We start from the raw sequence: 18,525 nt of genomic DNA on the forward strand, positions 1-18,525 counted from the left end.
AGTGGACAGGGACCCCAGTTTAACACAGAGGCAAACTACCGAATGTCTCAAGGATGCTTGTGAGAAACACTTAGCCTGAGTCCCCAAACACCACAAAGACCTTAACTTCTAGGCCACATAAATACCCTAAAAACAAGTTTTGCTCAATACTCATTAAACAGGGAGAAAAACATGAAATCGCACAGGCCCGCCTCCGCAAAGCTTCTATCCAGCTCTCCACAAAGAGGTGGGCATTCTTCTGAGCAGTGCAGCAAAACGGCCAGAGCTGAGACTGGGTCAAAATGATCTGGTGGCAATTAAAAGGAGCTGCCATAGTTACCCAAAGCAAACAACCCAACACACTTGCCAGGTGCCCGGCAACCAGAGCGCAGGAACAGGCAAGGGAATTCTCAAATTATCCTCCGGAGGCCCGCACAGGGCGCCTCACCAAACACCAAACCTGGTTCAGGACACGATATCAGGAGCAATTAAGAGCCCAATTATGTTCTGGGGTTTACAGGGCAGCTATTCTGAGTTATGGGCTAAAGCCATGGGGATTTTGGTCACTCCAAGGCAGAAACAAAGAGAGGGGGTCCCCACCCATGTATCCAGAGGTTCCAAGTCAGAGGCCTTGATTCTTACAAAAGACATCAACCAGCAAAGCTTTGCCAGCTTCCAAAAGCCAACCAGAAATTGCACAATGACCCCAGGGTCTCTGCTTCTGACTAAAGCATTAGTGACACTGGCTACCTGAAGCTCTGCTAGTCACTGAGAGGTTTTGTATGTTGTATAGAATATATCTCTGTACTTGCACGTGTGTAAGTACACATACACATAAAAATAAGGATGAAGGGCTGGAGTTGTGGCTCAGTGGTAGAGCGCTCGCCAAGCACGTATGAGTCACTGGGTTTGATCCTCAGCACCACATAAAAATTAACAAAAATAAAGGTATTGTGTCCACCTACAACTAAAAAAAATATATATTTTAAAAAAGTAAGGGTATATATCAAGTAGATCTATTTTATTTAAATACACACCACATAATGTCTGATATGTATTTATATGTCAGATTGACACAGACATATCTGACTTGAATCTACCAAATCAGAATTCATGACTTCCTGATATTTACTGAGTACTTGGTGTTCCAGAGGGAAATCTATTCTGTTAGGACTGAGGGTCTCTAAGAGAAAAGTAACTTAAGACATGGTGGGGATGTTAAAAAGATTCAAATAATCCCTACCGTGTCACAGCTGGGGACTCTGAAGTCTTAGAACAGGAAGAGGCTTAGTAAAGGCTCTGTGAAGTCCTGCATTTAGGGGATGTTTAACTCGGCAGCTGCTCCATCTATTTGGCTCTGAAGCCCCTGCATTTTCTAACAGCTCTTGATTCCTTGGAGAAATGTGGCACTAGGGAAATAGCCAGTCCTCCATTTGGAGTCCAGAGAAATGGTGAACTTGGCAGAGGTGGTCAGTCTGACCCTACTTACAACCCTAGGCCTTGGGACAGGATGCTGTCAAACTTCTTGACCTCTCCTTACCAACATCCCGGAACTCTGCAGGGGGATCCCAGTAAATCCACAGACCCAGAATGCACAGAGATTGGGAAACATGATGCCTTGTCCCTAGCTCAGAGGGTCTTGGCCCATTCAGGCAAGTTCTCCTGCCATGGATACTTCAAGGGCTGAGAAGCACCTACTGGCAACTGACTCCAAGATGACACAGCCCTGGGAACACGCCAGCATTCTGCAGTGAAGTTCTGCTGACCCCACAGCAGCAGGCCTGGGATTGAGTTCGTTATGCCCCTGAGTGTGACCTTTGTTTATAGTCCTTGACCAAGACTCAACCTCCCAAACAACAGAAGTCAGGGGGCCCCTCGCTCCCTCCTAGAGAGGCTGTCAGGCTAAGCGGGGGCATGAACGCCCACGTGCTCTAGACTCATCCCCCAACCCCTTCTTCCCCTTGGTATCACGCGCTCCGGGTAAAGAACAGGGCTTGCTCTTCACATCTTTGTGTTCCCAGGAGTAAGCTCAGAAATGCTGATCAGCGCTACCGTTAAATGGTGCAAACGGTGCTGTTTGCTCCATATTTTTATTTTGCTGCCCAGAACCCCTCCCTTTGTGATGCTGCTTTTGTTGAGGGTCCCAGGAGGGCCATATCTGTGGGGTTTCAGGTCTATCTTCAGATGCAGGAAGAAGCTCATGATAAAAACCCTCTTGGGGATGTTTCTACCACACCTTTCCCCCCAGTTAATCTTCAGGGCTTTGTCCAAGGAACATGTGCATAACGTCCACACGTGGGCATCAGCTGGGATGGGAGGGTGTGTGGAAGTGCGCTGGGGAGAGGCGAGGCCCAAGTCTCCCCAGGGTTATGCAGCAGATCAGCAGGAGGCAGGCGCTGCTGAGCTCGCCACCTGCCCTACTTCTCAGAGCGCACACAGGAGGCCAACGATTCAAAGCTGCACCCCTGGGCTCTCCCTCCCTGTGGCCTCTGCTGCCCTGGTCCCCCTGCAGTCTCAGGTCCTGGCTCACCAGGACTCTCAAGAACATCACTGTTTGTTTTGGACTCACTACACACAAAAACTTAAACACTCAGGGGGCACAGGGAGAGGGAGCTGTGGTTGTTTACAGACGATCTCTGCAACGGCTGTAATCTTTAATTCATAATGGCCCCATGAAACAGGCGAGCGTGGACAAGGGCCGAGAGCCACCCCCCTCCCACCCTTCTAGGGTTTTAAAACACAAGCGGCTGTACAGGAAGTTGGTTTTCACAAAAGCAAAAGAGAGAAAAACATGCTAATGCACAAGCAATGGCTTCAAGTCCCGGGATGGTTGCCAAGGGGTCCAACTGTGACCACAGCTCCCTGTGCAAGAGTTTGGGGGACAGAGGCTTCTCTGCATTATTCAGGGGGTGACCGCAAAACCTTCTTCGGCACAAAGTTTACCACAGAGAGCAACCGTTGCGTGTGCAAGCTGCGACAGATTGCACAGGAGGCTGGCTGTGCTCCAAAGGGAAAGGAAGTCCTAGCCCGGGCCCCAGGGCCACATGGAGAGCATAAGAGAGAACTCGGGGGCCAGTAAGCATCTCCTGAGCACATTGTGAGAACTTGATAAGTGGGGAAACCCAGGCACTCAGAGGTCACCTAGAAGCTTCAAGGTGACAGTGGTAGCAGGGTTTCAGCCAGGCCTTCTAATCCCAACACAGGAGCCATAGCAGACAGGGTCAGTCTGGAGAGATGGGCTGGAATCCTCAGATGGAGCCTGCGAGCACCCTGCTTCCAGCCAGAGGGCTGGACTATCATCTCTGCAGGCTTCAACCTGGTGAGGCATCCAAGGGTCCCGTGTACTCCCTGGCTATGAAATAGTCCATAGTCAAGGTCCCAAGCCACAGATGCAGGTCTCAAAAAAAAAATGCCTTTGGGAGCAATGAGGAGAATGAGGCAGGCTGGAACCACTCACGACCGCCCCTGAGAATAAATGGAAGCACATGGCCACCGCACACCAGCACCATTGTTGAGACACAGGAAGAGGGCGGACGGGTGAGGACCCACAGTTCCAGGTTGTCCCAGGGGCCACCAAAGACACATTAATCATCGCCCAGCCCTAGACGCCTTCAGTTTGGTCCCGAACCTAAAGATTGTGCTCAAGATCTGCAGAGTCCCTGCGAGAAAGTCCTCTCCACACAGCCCTTGGGGGGCTGATACTTCACTGAGGGCTCACCCAGGGAAAGAGGGCCATCTGAGTGTCAGCCTAGGTAGCCAACAGCTGAGTAACAGGACACAGGGCTCACACAGCCCTTTCTGCTTCATGCAAGACCTCATCCAACTTGCAGTGGTTTTTGATGAGGAGCGGGAAGACATAAGCCCTGGGGTCTGACAGGTGGGATCTTGGCTCTGCCAACAGCCAGCTGTGCAACCACGAACAAGTCGCTCAGCTTCTGCACCTCCATCTCCTCGTGCATAAAGTGGGAACAGTAACAGGACCTACCCTGATGATCAAGGCAAGAATTACCGGAGCTGACAGGGAAGGGCACCAGGCACAGGACACATGCTCTTCTCAGGCCCGCACTCACTTCTGCTCGAGCCACTGTTCAGTGTTGGAATGAAGCGTCTCGTGCTCCCCCTCTCCTAGGCTGAGATGAGTGACGGAATCGCATGTGCCGTGAAACCGCAGACTCTGCTCCACAATAACTTTCAGGGGCATGGCACAACCCCAAATTATCAGGTTACAAATAAGACTGGGGTGCTCATCCTCTGGATGGCAAGAGAGGAGCCAACAGGCCTGGCAACTGCCCCCAGATGCCCTGAAAATCTAGAAGGTGGCATTGCAGGGAAGTGACTGCAAGCCAAGGTGAGAAGCCCCTTGACTAGACACGCCCCTCAGCCAGGGCTGCCCATGCAGTTCTGTTCCCTTGAACTGAATCCCCCTCCTAGCAGAGGTGAGACCCTGCATCCATGCCCTAGCTCCCAGTGTCCCTGCAGGCAGGACAAGAACCTTTCCTGGTCCTCACCTGTGAAACGGGGATGACCCTATGGAGTGGTTAGAAGAAACAGGTAAACTAAAGCAAAAAAGGTACTTTGTTGGCATCGGACTCACTGAAGGGATTGAATAAATGTTATATTTTATTATAACTGCAAAATTGGGAGAATTTAGGTCTCTCTTCAGACGAGAGTCATCTTAGATACCAGCCTTTTCAACTACAAGGTCCTCTCTCTTCCTCTTCCCCCTAAGTTTGGAAAAGACAATCTATATTTAATCATGCTAATCTACAAAGAGAGAAAGCAAGCAGAGTGCGCCTCAAAAGTCCAGGACCCACAGCTAAGGGGCTCCTGGCCTGAAGTGGGGCACATGCAGCCCACGGGCAGAAGGTCTGACTTCTAGTCCTCCTCTGCCACTGGCAGACTTGTGAGCAAGGTGACCTGAGCAAATTGCTTCCCCCCCATGAGAAGGGACACTGTGGTCCTTACCATCCTGGTAAAGAAGAAAAGAAAGGTGCAGGTACATGTCCCAGAGAGCTATGGAGACACAGGCCTGATGCCCCCGTCCTTCTTTTCTGGATACAGCTGTGCAGACCTCCCCTGGGCATGAGGGAAGTCAGCTGATTGGTTAACAAGGTTCTAGTGGTGGAGACCCTTCCCATGTTTTCAAACTGGAGCCTGATGAATGAGGGTGTGGCCAGAAGTGCCCATCCTCAGCACAGATGGACTGGGAGGGAGGGAGACCCACTCTCAGGTAAGAAAGAGAGGGGCCATCAGTCATGGTAATGGCCAGCAAAGCTTGCAGGCCTCAGGGCTTCTCCCTGGCCCGACAGCCTCATGCCTGATGCTTGTCTTCCCCAGGCTTCATTTCTAGGATCAGAGAGGCAGCCGATGGCCCTCTTTCTGAAAGGCCCATCTGGGCAGCAGTTGTGAAGAGTTTTAAAGACTGTAACTCACAGCCTGTGAGAACGAATGCAGGCTGGGAGGCTGAGCCGGTCTCCCTGCTTCCCAAGGATCCACAGCTTCTGCTCTTCACCTTAAATCTCAGAAAGTAGCAAAGCACCGAGGCCGTTCTCAGCCAGCAACAGCAGGAGCAGGTGAGAATGAGATCAGGGCCTGCTTCTCTGTGAAGACCCAGCAGCACTGAGGCAAAACTTCTGCTCTTGGAAAAAATTGTGGAAAGGCTCACGGTCCAGAGATCCAGGCCCCAGGCTGGCATCTGAGACTGCAGAAATGTCACAGGACAGATGGGACAGAGGGAACTACTTTCAGAAGACCCTAGGAGCCCACTAGGGCAAACCAGCCTGCTGCTTCAGAAATACCAACTGGTTCTTTGAAGGTGCCTTCCTCAAGCACCAACCCCCGCTGACCCGTTTTTGCTAAGGATCTCATCTGTTGGCCTCAGGACCAGCTTATTTGCTAGGGAGATGGCAGCTTCCCCAGGAAAGCCCTGCTTTAAATGTGCACCCCCTCACGTGCACACCCCTAGGCTCTCACATTCCCACTCCAGCCACGCAATGGACAGGACTGCCCGGCATAGCTTCAACAGTCTTCTTGCTAAAGAAGAGTCAGGATCTTGCTAAAGGCAAACAAAGCCTAAGCTTGAATCCCCACCACTGTTGACCACATCCCTGCATCTTTCACACCACCCCCCTCCCCAGAAGCTGCCTAGATTATGAGAAAGGGGAACTAAGAGAACTGTATAGAGACACCTCCGCCCATAGCACCATCCAACCCCCTGTTAAAGAAAACCATCCTGGTCCATCGAATAACACTCTTCTTCTGGCCACTTTCAAAGAAAAAAGAGGGTAAATTTTTGGAAAGCCTGCAAAGCCAAAAGGATAATGCATTACGATGCTTGCTGAGTATATAGGTTAAAAAACAAAACTGTACAAAAACAAAGGCTCTGTATGAATATTCACCAAAGTAAGAGCAAGTGGGGCAGGGGGAGGGGCAACCTGTGCAGAGGGGACCTGCACCTTTTCTATAAGGTTCTAATTTTTTTCAAGGGAGACTGACTTCCTGTACCACTTTATGCAATTTAACGCTGCTGCTCTTTTTTTTAAGCTGGGGAATGCCATTTCCAGTAGCCACTTAGCCACAAAAGGAAATAAATCTTTTTTCCTCCCTCTCCTTTTTTTCATTTTGAAGAAAGGAAAGAAAACCCTGTTCCCCTCGAATGCTGAATTTGCTGAAGGTCAAATTCTAGTGCCAATAAACTTTGATAATGTCTCTATAATTTACTGTTTCTTACAGGCTCTGTAGCTTTTAATAGCAAAAGCGAATAATTTTTCACTGCTCATTTGCAGCACGCAAAGGGGAAAAAAAATCTGTCGTGTCTGACGTGTCTAAGCTCAAACACTTCATTTTCCTTTCTAGTCAGTAAGTGAACTAAAAATTACTTCTTGCAAATAGATGCATATGTCTATAATGGACGCATAATGTATGTGTCTAAGATCAAGCCTGGGGAAAAACAATAAAACAAAGATAGCTATCCAGAGAGGGGTCGACACCACCCACTAACAGGGCTGTACTTTATTAAATATTTCTGTTTTTGAGAAACTCCTGGCCTACAAGGTCAAAGATTTGGGGGTGGGGGGGGTCAACTAATAAAAAGAAATAAATTCTAGCAATCCCAGTCCTCCATACATGTGGAAAAAAAAAAAAAATCCCAAGATGGGGAAGATCTGCCTCTGTGGCTTAACCCAGGACAGGGGTGGAGAGGGGCTGGGGCTGGAGACAAGGTCAAGGGGAAGAATAGCAGCTCCTCTATGTCTCTGAAGGGAGGGGCTTAACTCATGTCCAACAGCAGGCTGAGTGGGTACATTTCTGCTCTCACACAGGGCATTATGTTGGCATCCCTGCAAAACAAGACTGCAGGGAGCAGGGGTGGGGGTTACATCACAAAAAGGGCACTAGCCTCTGAGTTAAGTATCTACTTTCAATCCCAGTTTGTCCTCCAGCCGACGGTGCAATAATGAAGCCCTGAAGGATGAAACAAGAATATTCAACATTTATTGAGAGCTACCAAAACATATGTGCCAGACATGGCACTAAGCAATCTGCATGTATGATCTTGTGGAATCTTCACTCCAACCCTCCACTCAACACCGTCACCCTCATCTGGAAGATGAGGCTTAGGGCGACAACACAGAGGCCAGCCCGAGGTCCAAGCTAGTAAGTGGCAGATGGCAGCAAGACAGTACCACCTTAGCCCCTCCAGGCTTCCTCTGCTGCCACTCCCTTGGTCTGGGGCTCCTGGAACTAACATAAACGGAAGGTGAACAGCCAGGTGCTACCCTCCAGGCCTCTGGAGGTGAGGCCCAGAGACAAGCACACCCACCACTCAGGGAAGGTCAAGTCCAACAAGCTCTTCTAGGGAGGTCTTGACCTTGGACTGGTCCCTCACCGTCCACTCCTCTCCCTGACTCCTGGGAGCAGAGAACCAGAATGAAGTGTTTGTTATTAACAGCTCTGGCAGTAGGAACCCATGCTTCCCGCCACCGTGTCACCAGAACGAGGATGAGGGCAATGGGAAGAGAAGCACGCTCCACACACCTACAGGCAGGCTCCCTGCCAAACCCGCCACACACCGGCTTCCTGTTCATTTTGCCTCATGGATGATTTTTAAAGCTTTTTAATTGTCCTTAATAAATTACCTACACGTGCACGATTGTTACAATAGTTTCATTAATTTTTCTCAGTGCATCTAAGCTGTTTATCACAGAAGTGTTAATGGAAAAGAAAAACATGTCAGGCGGGCTTTTTCTCACACACTCCAGGCTTGGGCAAATTAATGCTTATGGGATTGCTTTCCTACACCACAAACAATTAGGGACATCTTTATTTCATCCCGGCAAACCATCTTTCAGGAGGGCCAGAAGGAGTGTGCCCAACTGAGCGCCCGGACCTGCCCGGTCTGCCTCGAGCTCTGTACCGTGCAACTTTGTTTCCACTGTTCCTCCCTGAAATCTAAACTGAGTCCACCCAAAGGGAAATGTCAGTGATATTTAAGACACTTGAGGCTTTCACTCCAAAGGGAATAGTGGGCGCTGGGGAGAAGCCAACCCTGTCATCGCAGAGCAGCAGTGGCAGCAGGGTGCAATCCAGGAGACTGGCTGGCTGGTCTTTCAGTTGCCTGAGAAAGGGGGAGGGGCTGACAGGAGCTTAGCTATAAAACCCGAGGCTCCTGGTGTTGTTCCATACTCTTACCACCTGACCAGGAGCTTGACGGGACAGCTGGGCCACTTGGGCCTTACTTATGTGACAGCAGGAGCCAGGACTGGGATACATATGGTGCTGGGTCCTCTGTGACAGGTCCCCACCTCCCTGAGAGTCACCCTTCCACAGCAGGGTGATTTAAATTCAAACCTTGAATGGTTGGAAGTTGGCTACAGAGTTGTGGGAGGGATGGTCCGTCTCCTTGAAGCTCATGGACACAGCAGAGCTTACAAGAGTGTAGCTACAGGACAAGTCCAAGCTGTAAGGCGTGCCTCGACCTGACCCCAGCTCTTCTTCCCCAAACTTCAGCTCTTACCATACCAGATCATGAGCCATTACCCTAAAAGGCCAACCCTTTGGCCCATGCATGCTCCCTCTGCTCTTCTTTCCACTTCCCTCTCTTCTTCCAAACTCCCACCCCTCCTCCACAGCCATGTTTCCCGTCCCCAGTGGAACCAGAGTCATAGATACCCCTACAACATGTCCCTGCATCTCCTTTACAGTCCAGCACTGTAAGAACACTCCCTCAGCAGGATGAATGGCCAACCTTATCCCCAAACCCCTGGGGCGTCAACTCTCAAGCACACTGCTGGGGCCTGAAAAGCTCACCTCCTGGCACCTCTGACATGGAGAACATGCGACAGAGTCCCAAAGGGGTCATTGGTGCAGGGACAAAACATCCCCCTCTCTCCTGGCAGCAGATCCTGCACTTCTAGCTTCTCAGTGCACTCACCATGAACCCAAACCTCCTGTGGTCCCCTGCAAGAGTCCACCTCTCCAGTCTCTTTAATTTCTTGATCCCGGGACCTTTCAGATCCACTGCCCTTGCTTCCAAAGCTTGTTGTCTCAGGGACCACACGGGCTATGTCACAGTGCCTGGAAATCACTGTCCTTGGATGGCTACATGGCTCAGACAGGCCTCTAAGCCTGTTCTGCTTCAAGGAGCCTCCTGCAGCCCCCTCTCTAAACCCTCTCCAACCCAACACGATGCTCCACTTCCTCTTTCCACTGATCAGTGTCTGTAAGTAGTGCATTTGTGTATTTGGTATTTCATTTGTCCATTAGACGACTTACTTCATGAGAGCAAAGAACTTGCTCTCTTGTCCCCAGTCCCAAAACAGTACCGGCACATAGTAGGGACTCCCAAATATTTGTCTCATGAATAGAACTCATTTGGTCTCCTAAGCTCCTGGAGAAGAAGCTTCCATGCCCTGAAAAGTGGCCTGCTTCCGTTGCAGGAAGCCGGGGGAGCACACTAGGATGAGGAAGACTTTGGATTTAGGGGACACACCTCTGGGGAACACTGGTAAATACTTGGCATGAATAAACAAAAACTAGTTGCATGTTAATATATGCTGCCTCCTCCTTAAACAGCTTATGAACACTATAATTTTCTTCACTAAAACACTGTCTTACAGAACAAACTCCCCTAATTACAGACCTTTGTATGCATTATAATCTTTACACAATTAAACCTACTAAAAAGAATAAATGGTTAAATGCCCCCTTGCCCTGTCGCTAACCCATCCCTCCCCAAGCACCAAAACACAAACAAAACAACAACAACAAAAAATCCCCAAAGGTATCCAGAGAGAGCACTAAGTTGAGTTGTAAACAGGGAAAAATCCTAGGAAATTGAAATTCGGGCTGACGCAGAACTTTGTCACTACAGGGGGCAAAGTCAACTTTCAACTTCAAACCCCCCGGCATCTGACAGCTCAGCATCTGCCTTCTGTGTCACATAAAAGACTTGTCTGTATTGTACAAAATGTCTATCTCATTTCAGGGGCAAACATCTTCCTCACGCAATTCATCTCTAGACACAAACACACAGCTTGGTGACCCGAAGGAGGCTTTTCTAGGATCATCTCCGAAAAATTTCACAAAGGCATTCCTGGCCCAGGGGTATTTACCAGGAAGTCTGCGGCGACCGCTCTGGAGCCAGGCAGGTTTAACTGATACTCCTCTCTCGGGGACACTGTGCATCCTGGGGAAAACACTCACTGTGGAATGCCAATGAATAGGCCCAGCCATCGGAGGCTGGGCTGAGCCTAAGGCCTCCCTTTATTTTTAAGGTTCTGCACTGTGGGGAGAGAAGCTGGAGAACTGAGCTGGGTCCTCCTGTTTCAAGCACTGAAAGAGCCCTGAGCACAAAGTCCTGTTATCTGAACCCCTGAAAAGCTGGCGCTTGAAGAGGGCTGTGGGCAGAGAGGCTCCTGTATGGACCTGCCCCCACCAGGCCTCCTGCCCCTCCAGGTGCTTGGAAAGGCCCTCATTCCTACCGGGGCCACATGCAACCCAAAGCTGCCCAGATGTGGCAGCCAGAGGCAAGAGAGGACACGAGGCCTCCAGACAACCACAATCATAGGTCCTGCTCTTCCGGGGATGAAGTTCCCTGGCGGAGCAGCAGGGAAGACAGGCAGAAAGATCTGGGCTATCTCACGGATGTGCAGCAAGTGTTGCTGGGCAAGATGCACCCCTCGGAGACGCTGAGCCCCTTTGTTCCTGTGTGACCCAGAGGCGGTAACGGGGACCTGCCTCCTCAGGCTGCTGACTGTGCTCTGCAGATGCTCCAGGAACATGAGTTGGGACTGTCAGGTGGAGGAGGCCTGGTTGTGCATCAGAAATTTCACAGGGTCATTGAGGCCTTAGTAATGCTTGGCCCCAAAAGGTGCCTTGGGTCTCTTAGTGACTTGAAAGCAGAGGGGTTCAAGTAGGGGAAAGGGAGCAGGAATACAAGTATTTAGGTTAATCCATTTTTCTCCTGGGTCTGACTTCATTCCTGGCTCTGCCCGCTGCAGAGGCCAAGGGGACACCAGCTGCAGTTCCTGAAATGTCCATCAGGGCATTCGATACAAACACTATTGGATTTATGGGGAAAGATGCATTAGGCAAAGTGGCTGTGGCTGAGGTTCACGGCCCGCCAGCCAGGCACGTCACCCCGGGCTCTCCTCCAAGGTCATAACAAGCCTATATAATAGGGACAACACCTATCCCATTTAACTCTGAGGGAAGTCAGGCTCAGAGGTGACATGGTTTGCCTAAGGACACACAGCTAATGGGTGACAGTTTCCAGCCTGGGACCATAAAAAGACTAATCTTGGGGCAGGCCTGCCTCACAAGGGTAGAACAGTTCCGTTCCAAGGGACTTCACGTGCTCTTTGACCTTTGGTGCCACTCCTGACACCAGGCTCTGCCCTCTATGGAAGAGGTTGGCTCTTCCAACACCGTCTTGTAGATCCAGAGTCACCAAGTTCTAGGGCTTTTCTGCACAGCAGCTTCTCACCCCAGCCCAGAGGCTCCTGTATGGACCTGCCCCCACCAGGCCTCCTGCCCCTCCAGGTGCTCGGAAAGGCCCTCGTTCCTGCCGGGGCCACATGCAACCCAAAGCTGCCCAGATGTGGCAGCCAGAGGCAAGAGAGGACATGAGGTGCTTGAAGAGGGCTGTGGGCAGCACAGCACCTTCCCAGGCCTTCCTCGGCTGGTTGGGTACAGGTTGGCAGTTGAGGAGAGATGCCACCGCAGCTGCCAGGAAGTCTCCTTAGTCAGCACCAACAGCTGCGGCCCCAGAACACGTGGCACCAACAGAGGCATGTCTGAGACCCTGCTGAACCTTGTGGGTGGCTGAAAAGTGGGAAGAGCCAAGGAGGAACAGGACTCCAGAACCTCCACGGGGCTCACTGTGCACCCCTTCTTCACCCATGGCAGAAGGCATGACGAAGTCACCTGAACCACAGGCCCTGCCAGCCCACACCCCCCAGTCTGGCTGGGTTCCTAATCAGGAGTGGGCCCTGACACACACACAGGCCTGAGGCATTCTCAGCCAGACAGACAGAGAAGATGCAGAAGTACCACACTGTCCCAAGGCCCTGCAGCCCTGTGTCCCCAAGGCTCAGGAGTTGGCCAGGTAGGAGGGGACTCCGAACTCACTGAGGTTAGTTTCAAAGAGTCCAAGTCTCTCCGGTTACCACCTTTCCTCACCCCTCAAGTTCTGATGAGGGAAATTTCTATAAGCATTCTCAGGCTCTCCCATCCTCAAAGCATCCAATTTCCGGCACTTCTGCCAGAGATATCCCAGGTCCTGTGACTGCCAACAGGAGATGCCACTCGGCACACCTGTCAGGAAGAAAGGAAGGGGAACATGGCCCCAGGCCAGCGCCTTCCTGGCTCCCACCCCACCCAGCTCTGGGGGCCTTTCCAGGGTCTTTTCAACATCCTCTCAGTTTTCATCTTCAGCAATACAACCTGGGGTTGTGGCTGTTTCCCACAAGAAAAAAAAAAAAAAAAAACACTGAGCACAAAACACCCATTTCTTCTGGGAAGAACTGGAGAGGAGATGGCTGGCTTGTCAAGTTGCAGAAAACCCATGGAAGCCAGCGAGCGCAGTGCTGTTTAAAGAAAACAGTTCCCAAACAAAACCTCTCCAAGTTCCAAATCTACAGCAGCTCCCCTTTAGGGGAGGGAAGTTATTTGGGCTTGAGAACCAAGAAGGGAAATGCTAGAACACCAGAGAAGGTTTAACAAAATTGGCTTTGTTGATGTACAGGCCATGAGCTGACATGGAGCCCAGTTTAAATGTCCAAAGATTTCAAGGGAGGGGAGGAGGGTGATGCTGCTGCTCTTGGGTCCCTCCACCCTGGGACCCTCCCCCTGAAGCTAAGATAGTGAAATAAATAGTAAAATAATAATGAAAGAAACTCCAGTACGGCCTTCTGAGCAAGCCATCGCAAAGGGGCTTCATCTCCCGTGGCCCCCTTCTTCGGAAGCAGGTCAAGCTCTGCGAAGTTCAGAGGTTTACAAAAATTGGGGAGTCCTGGGGGTGAGATTCAAACCCAGTTCCACGTGACTGCAGAGGTCGGTGTCGACAGGACTTCAACACTTCTCTAACACCTGCCTCCCTGCAGTTAAAAACCAGCCCGGCTAGCTCTGGCTGCAGGGCACTGAGTGGCAGAGGCTGAGCAGGGGTGGGGGGACTTTCCAGGGGGTGCTAGACCCCTTCCGCATCCAACTCCAGGCCTCCCACTACTCTGGAGCCTCGGGGCCCACGAGGAGCACTACATGGATTGGAGAGTCAGCGTTGGGCCTTGGAGGGGGTGCCAGTGAGGTGCCCTCCCTCTCGCTGCTTAGCCATCTCGTCTGCATGAGTCACCAGCCCAGGCAAGGGTGTGGGTGGTTCCGCAAATCCATCCCCGTCAATGGAAATAAAACATAAAGCCTCCATGCTCACATTTGTGAGTTACCAGCGTCACTGCCTCCTACAAAACATCCGTCTCTAGCAAGGCCAGGGACCCGCAGCCCCAGGGGAGCAGCAGGGGGCAGTGTTGACAGGAGTGAGCGGGCCAGAGAGTGGCCCTGACCTGAGGCCCGCCCTGAGCCCCACACCTCTCCAGCTTCTGTTTCTAGGTTAGTAAAAGGAGATCATCTGGCCACTCCCTTGGATGTTCCTGCAGCTCTAACGAACCAGAGACACCAACACTTTGGGCATGAACAAGGGGAGACAAAAGGACCAAGGTACAGCCTGCGCCCCCACCTCTTCACTCTGAAGCAGGGGCAGCTGGAAAACTGTGTCTGTGCCCACAACACTGGCACACTAATGAGCACCCTCAGGCCCGGCACACAGGTACGCGAGCCATTAAAGTTCTGTGGCAGCCTGCCAAATTACAGAGACCTGCTCGTTTTTAAGATGACCAGCTCTTCAGCCATTAGCAGTGGTGTGAGTCCTGCCTCCTCTTGACCTCTAGATGCTGGATGCTCCACAGACAGCCCTGCTCTGGCCCAGCCAGGAGAGCTAAGCTTAGGCCCGCATGTGTACGCAGCAAACCCGGGGAATGGCCGGCTGACAAACAGGATAGACTGATGCTAAGTCCACAGACCCAAAGGCCAAAGGGCCTCCAAGTCATACGATGGCAAACAAGAAGCTACTTAAAAAGCAATGAGGGCTGGGGTTGTGGCTCAGTGGTAGAGCGCTTACCTAATATGCACAAGGGCCCCGGGTTTGATCCCCAGCACCACAAAAAATAAAATAAAATAAAAAGGAATAAAGAGCATGGCTTCCCATGCCCCAGCAAGCACCTGGCAGCTGGGCCCAGAGAACCACCCCACTCACTTCTCAGCCCCCGTGGTGTCTGGGCACCCTCCTCTCCTCCTCAGCTCATGGCAGGATGAGCCCTGTCTCTCCACCCTTTCTGCACAGCTGCTCGGCACTCCATGGCTTCTAGGTGGAGAACACTCAAGGGTGATCCTAAGCAGAAATAACCACCCAACTCGAGAGACTGAACCGTACCACTCACTTACCCTACTACAGGTCTCCAGCCAGGAAACCCTGCTGGTCTTGAATCTCAGCCAGAACAGACCCCTGCCCCACTCACACCCAATGTCAGAAGTTTGCAGTGTGGTTCTGATCCCTGGAGACAGGCACATACGCCTTCATTCGGTCTGGCTGTACTAACAATATAAAACCAGCGTTTATGTGTGTGTGTGTGGGGGGGGGGGATCCTTTACCCAATGGGTTGTAATAAACCTCCAATTTTCTCATCTCCAACTCCCCCTCTGGCTCGCATAAACTAACCCAAGACTTTTGGACTATCCCAGAAGAACCCTGAAGTTTATTCACTTATGGTAAGGAGTAAAGTCCTCAGAGATGGCCCCAAGTCTGGCCTTCTTCTGGCCTCCTTCGAGCCCAAGTCACCCTTCCAGTGCTGGTGACTCCACTCGATGACTGAAAGTCACCTCCAGGTACAACTTTGCGTACTGATGCGGAAGGCTTGGGTTGGCCTAGCTCTTTTCCCTCGAGACACCCAATCTCTCTCCTCGGCCAAGAGCTTTCTAGCTGGGACCCAGCGGGTCCTCTGAGTCAGGCGAGATCACTAGGCAATGCCACAACCCAGGGCGAGTGTGAATCCTCACCCAGGTCTACAAACACCTGCAGCATCCCACAGATCACCCGGCTTGATCAGAGCCACCGAAAACTGCCCGAAGCTGAGAATTCACAGCAACCAACCAGGAGGACACAGAGCGGAGCCTCCATTCATGTCTCAGGAAGGTGACACCGAACCAAGGTGCCCTCTCCTTCACCAAGCCCCAGGGGACTCGAATGTAGAGACACGCAATGCCATTCCTTCTAACAGGAGAGCGAAACTCTCAAGCCAGCTCAGACCAGGATTTCCACGGTGTTTCCCTGCTCCTCGGATTAAACCCCTCATCTCAACCCACTTTCATCTTCCCCCTCTAAGATACTGCACTTAAAAAAAAAAAAAATCCTTAGAGGGAGTGTTGTTGTTTCCTCAACTTAACAGTGGCTTTCAAAGTAGTCCTGACCTTCCTGCCCCTCCCCCTCCTTGTCACCGAGCAACAGAAATTAAATTGATTCCCGCTATCAGTGCTCTGCATCTCAGTGATTATGCCCAGCCACCAGAAAAGCCAGCTTTCTGCTCCATCCCCCGAACAGAAGCCCCGTTGCTAAATCCAACCCATGGCTCAGGAAGGAGGGGAACGCAGGAAGAGGGGGTACTCAAGGGGCACAGGTAACAATTTATGGCCCCCTTGTCCCTGAGGTCTTATCTCTGCCGTCAGTCCCTTCTAAGAAATGGCATCCGTTACTGAACCCCGGGGAGGGCTGTCCCTCAGGACTCAGATGTTTGGGGCAGGTGGCCCAGCACACAACAGAAAGACTGCCGTGGAGAACCACCATGCCCTGAGTCAGTCCCCACTCCTGGGCACACCACCACACAGGTGTCCCAGCTCAGGCAAACCTCCCTCCACAAGAAGAGAAGGTTAAGCCTCCCCAGGGAGGCCCTTCCATAACGGCTCTGTCCATGCTCAGTCCAATTTTCCCCCTCCGGGACCACCCACTGTGCTTTCCTTTCAAAGCACCCATGACAATCTGTTACTTCACATGCATGTGTGTCTGTCTAATGTCAGTGTCCCCTAATAGATTAGGCTTCATGAGGGTCAGGCCACGGCTGCATTCTTTCCCACACCATCACACACTCGATGCTTGCTGAAGAGGTGAGTAAAAGAAAGAGAAGCTTAGCCGGACATGGTGATGCATGGCTGGAATCCCAGAGGCTCAGGAAGCTGAGGCAGGAGGATCATGAGTTCAAAGCCAGCCACAGGAATTTAGCAAGGCCCTGAGCAATAGTGAGACCCTGTCTCTAAATAAACTAGAACCAGGGTTGGGGATGTGTCTCAGTGGTTAAGTGACCCTCGGGGTTCAATCCCTGATACCAAATATGTGTGTGTGTGTGTATATACATCCAACAAATGCTGCCTGCGCCCTTCCCAGAAACGTGAAACTCAATGGATGCCGTGGCACACGCCTGTAATCCCAGTGACTTGGGAGGCTGAGGCAGGAGGATCATGAGTTCAAAGCAAGCCATAGCAACAGCGAGGCATTAAGCAACTCGGTGAGACCCTGTCTCTAAATAAAATACAAAATAGGGCTGGGAATGTGGCTCAGTGGTTGTGTTTCCCTGAGTTGAATCCCCAGTACCAAAAAAAGAAAGAGACCGCTTTACTGCAGGGCACGAACTTAGTTTTCATTGGGCCTCCTTGGGGATCATCTGATCCCCACCATAAAACCTGCAAGGCTCTCTTTTCTTTCCTCATACCTTTCCTTATCTTGGTCTGCAGAACAAGCCAGAAAAATGCATCCCTGCCCTGCACGGAAGAAAAGATAGAGCCAAGGACAAATATTTTGGGGAAAGCTTTGGTGCAGCGAACAATGGAATCCTCCACCTGGCCACCCACCCAAGCATGCTTTCCCTCGTCTCCCCAGGCCTTCGTGCACATCCCCCTTGATCCCAGGAACAGCAGTCTCACTGCCCAGCCCCTCCCAGAGCTGGAATTTGAATTTTGATCTGACCCAAGTTCCATTACTGGCATCAGAGCTGTCTGGCTCATCGAGTCATCCTTCTGAGGGCCCGAAACCAAAAGCCAAGTGACTTCATTTATTTATTTCTACCTCATTTTGTTCCAAAAGGGATTGGAGGTGTCTTACAAAAAATGCCTACAGCACAGAGTCAGAATGAGTTAGGATGGAAAATAACAATTTCACAAAGTGAGCCCCCCCACCTCCACCCCAAAGTATGCATCCCACTGATACAGGCATTCCCAAGAAATCCCAAATTCCATCCCTGTCAGGATGGTGGGCAATCCTTCAGCTGATCTTCAATAGCTACTTAACCCACCATTCAAATGTCTCAGTTCAACCTTGGAGATTCATCCACAATGCACACACCAGGCTCGGGGCTGTAAGTGTCTGTGACGTCCTTGAGTCGGATGTCAAATACCTCTCAGCTGGGGAAAGCTGCCGGAGTCCACTCAGGAGCAGGGACAGGAAGAGTGGGGGAAATGTTTCTTTCTAAAACCTGAGCACTCTCCGCGTTCATCTCTGCGTGCACAATAACCCTGCCTGACCCTGGGCAGGGCTGGATGCTCTCTTTGTCCTTCCAATTCTAGAACGTTTATGATTTTGTGATTCACCACTGTCATATTTACAGGAGTGGCACTCCTGGAACGTCCACAGCAATCAGCTATCTCTTACTTCCAGCTTCGTCTTGACTTCCCAACTCTGCCCTCGTCCCTCTGAGGATGGGCTGCCCAGGACCTCGGACTCCTCTGTCCCAGACTCTTGGGTGGGTCAACCTCCATTTCCCAGACCTGCAAAACCCTCCCCCTTTGGCTGAGCCTGATCCACACTGGGTCTCACTGCCTTCACCCCCTGGCTGGGTACCAGGGGTTGGTTGGGTTCTGTTTTTCTGCCCTGTGCTTTTCAGAGAACCCAATACCCAGAATACGAGCACAAGTTTTTCCCAGAAATTTATGCACATTCTTCCTCCTTCTATCATC

The 18,525-nt window shown here is 51.3% G+C and overlaps 1 protein-coding gene and 1 long non-coding RNA gene across 2 annotated transcripts in view; both read right to left on the reverse strand.

Annotated features, from left to right (window-relative positions):
- The window catches only part of Msi2 (musashi RNA binding protein 2), a 371,527-nt gene that overhangs the window by 192,769 nt on the left and 160,233 nt on the right, over window positions 1-18,525 (reverse strand). The gene's annotated exons all lie outside the window — the stretch shown is intronic.
- Window positions 920-15,898, reverse strand: LOC125612081. The gene is made up of 3 exons (XR_007342383.1): window positions 15,885-15,898; window positions 11,989-12,906; window positions 920-10,902 (listed from the first exon to the last, which is right to left on the reverse strand). It is a non-coding gene; the product is annotated as an uncharacterized LOC125612081 (long non-coding RNA).

Source organism: Marmota marmota, unplaced genomic scaffold, assembly GCF_001458135.2.
Source record: "Marmota marmota marmota unplaced genomic scaffold, marMar, whole genome shotgun sequence".
Classification (NCBI taxonomy): domain Eukaryota; kingdom Metazoa; phylum Chordata; class Mammalia; order Rodentia; family Sciuridae; genus Marmota; species Marmota marmota.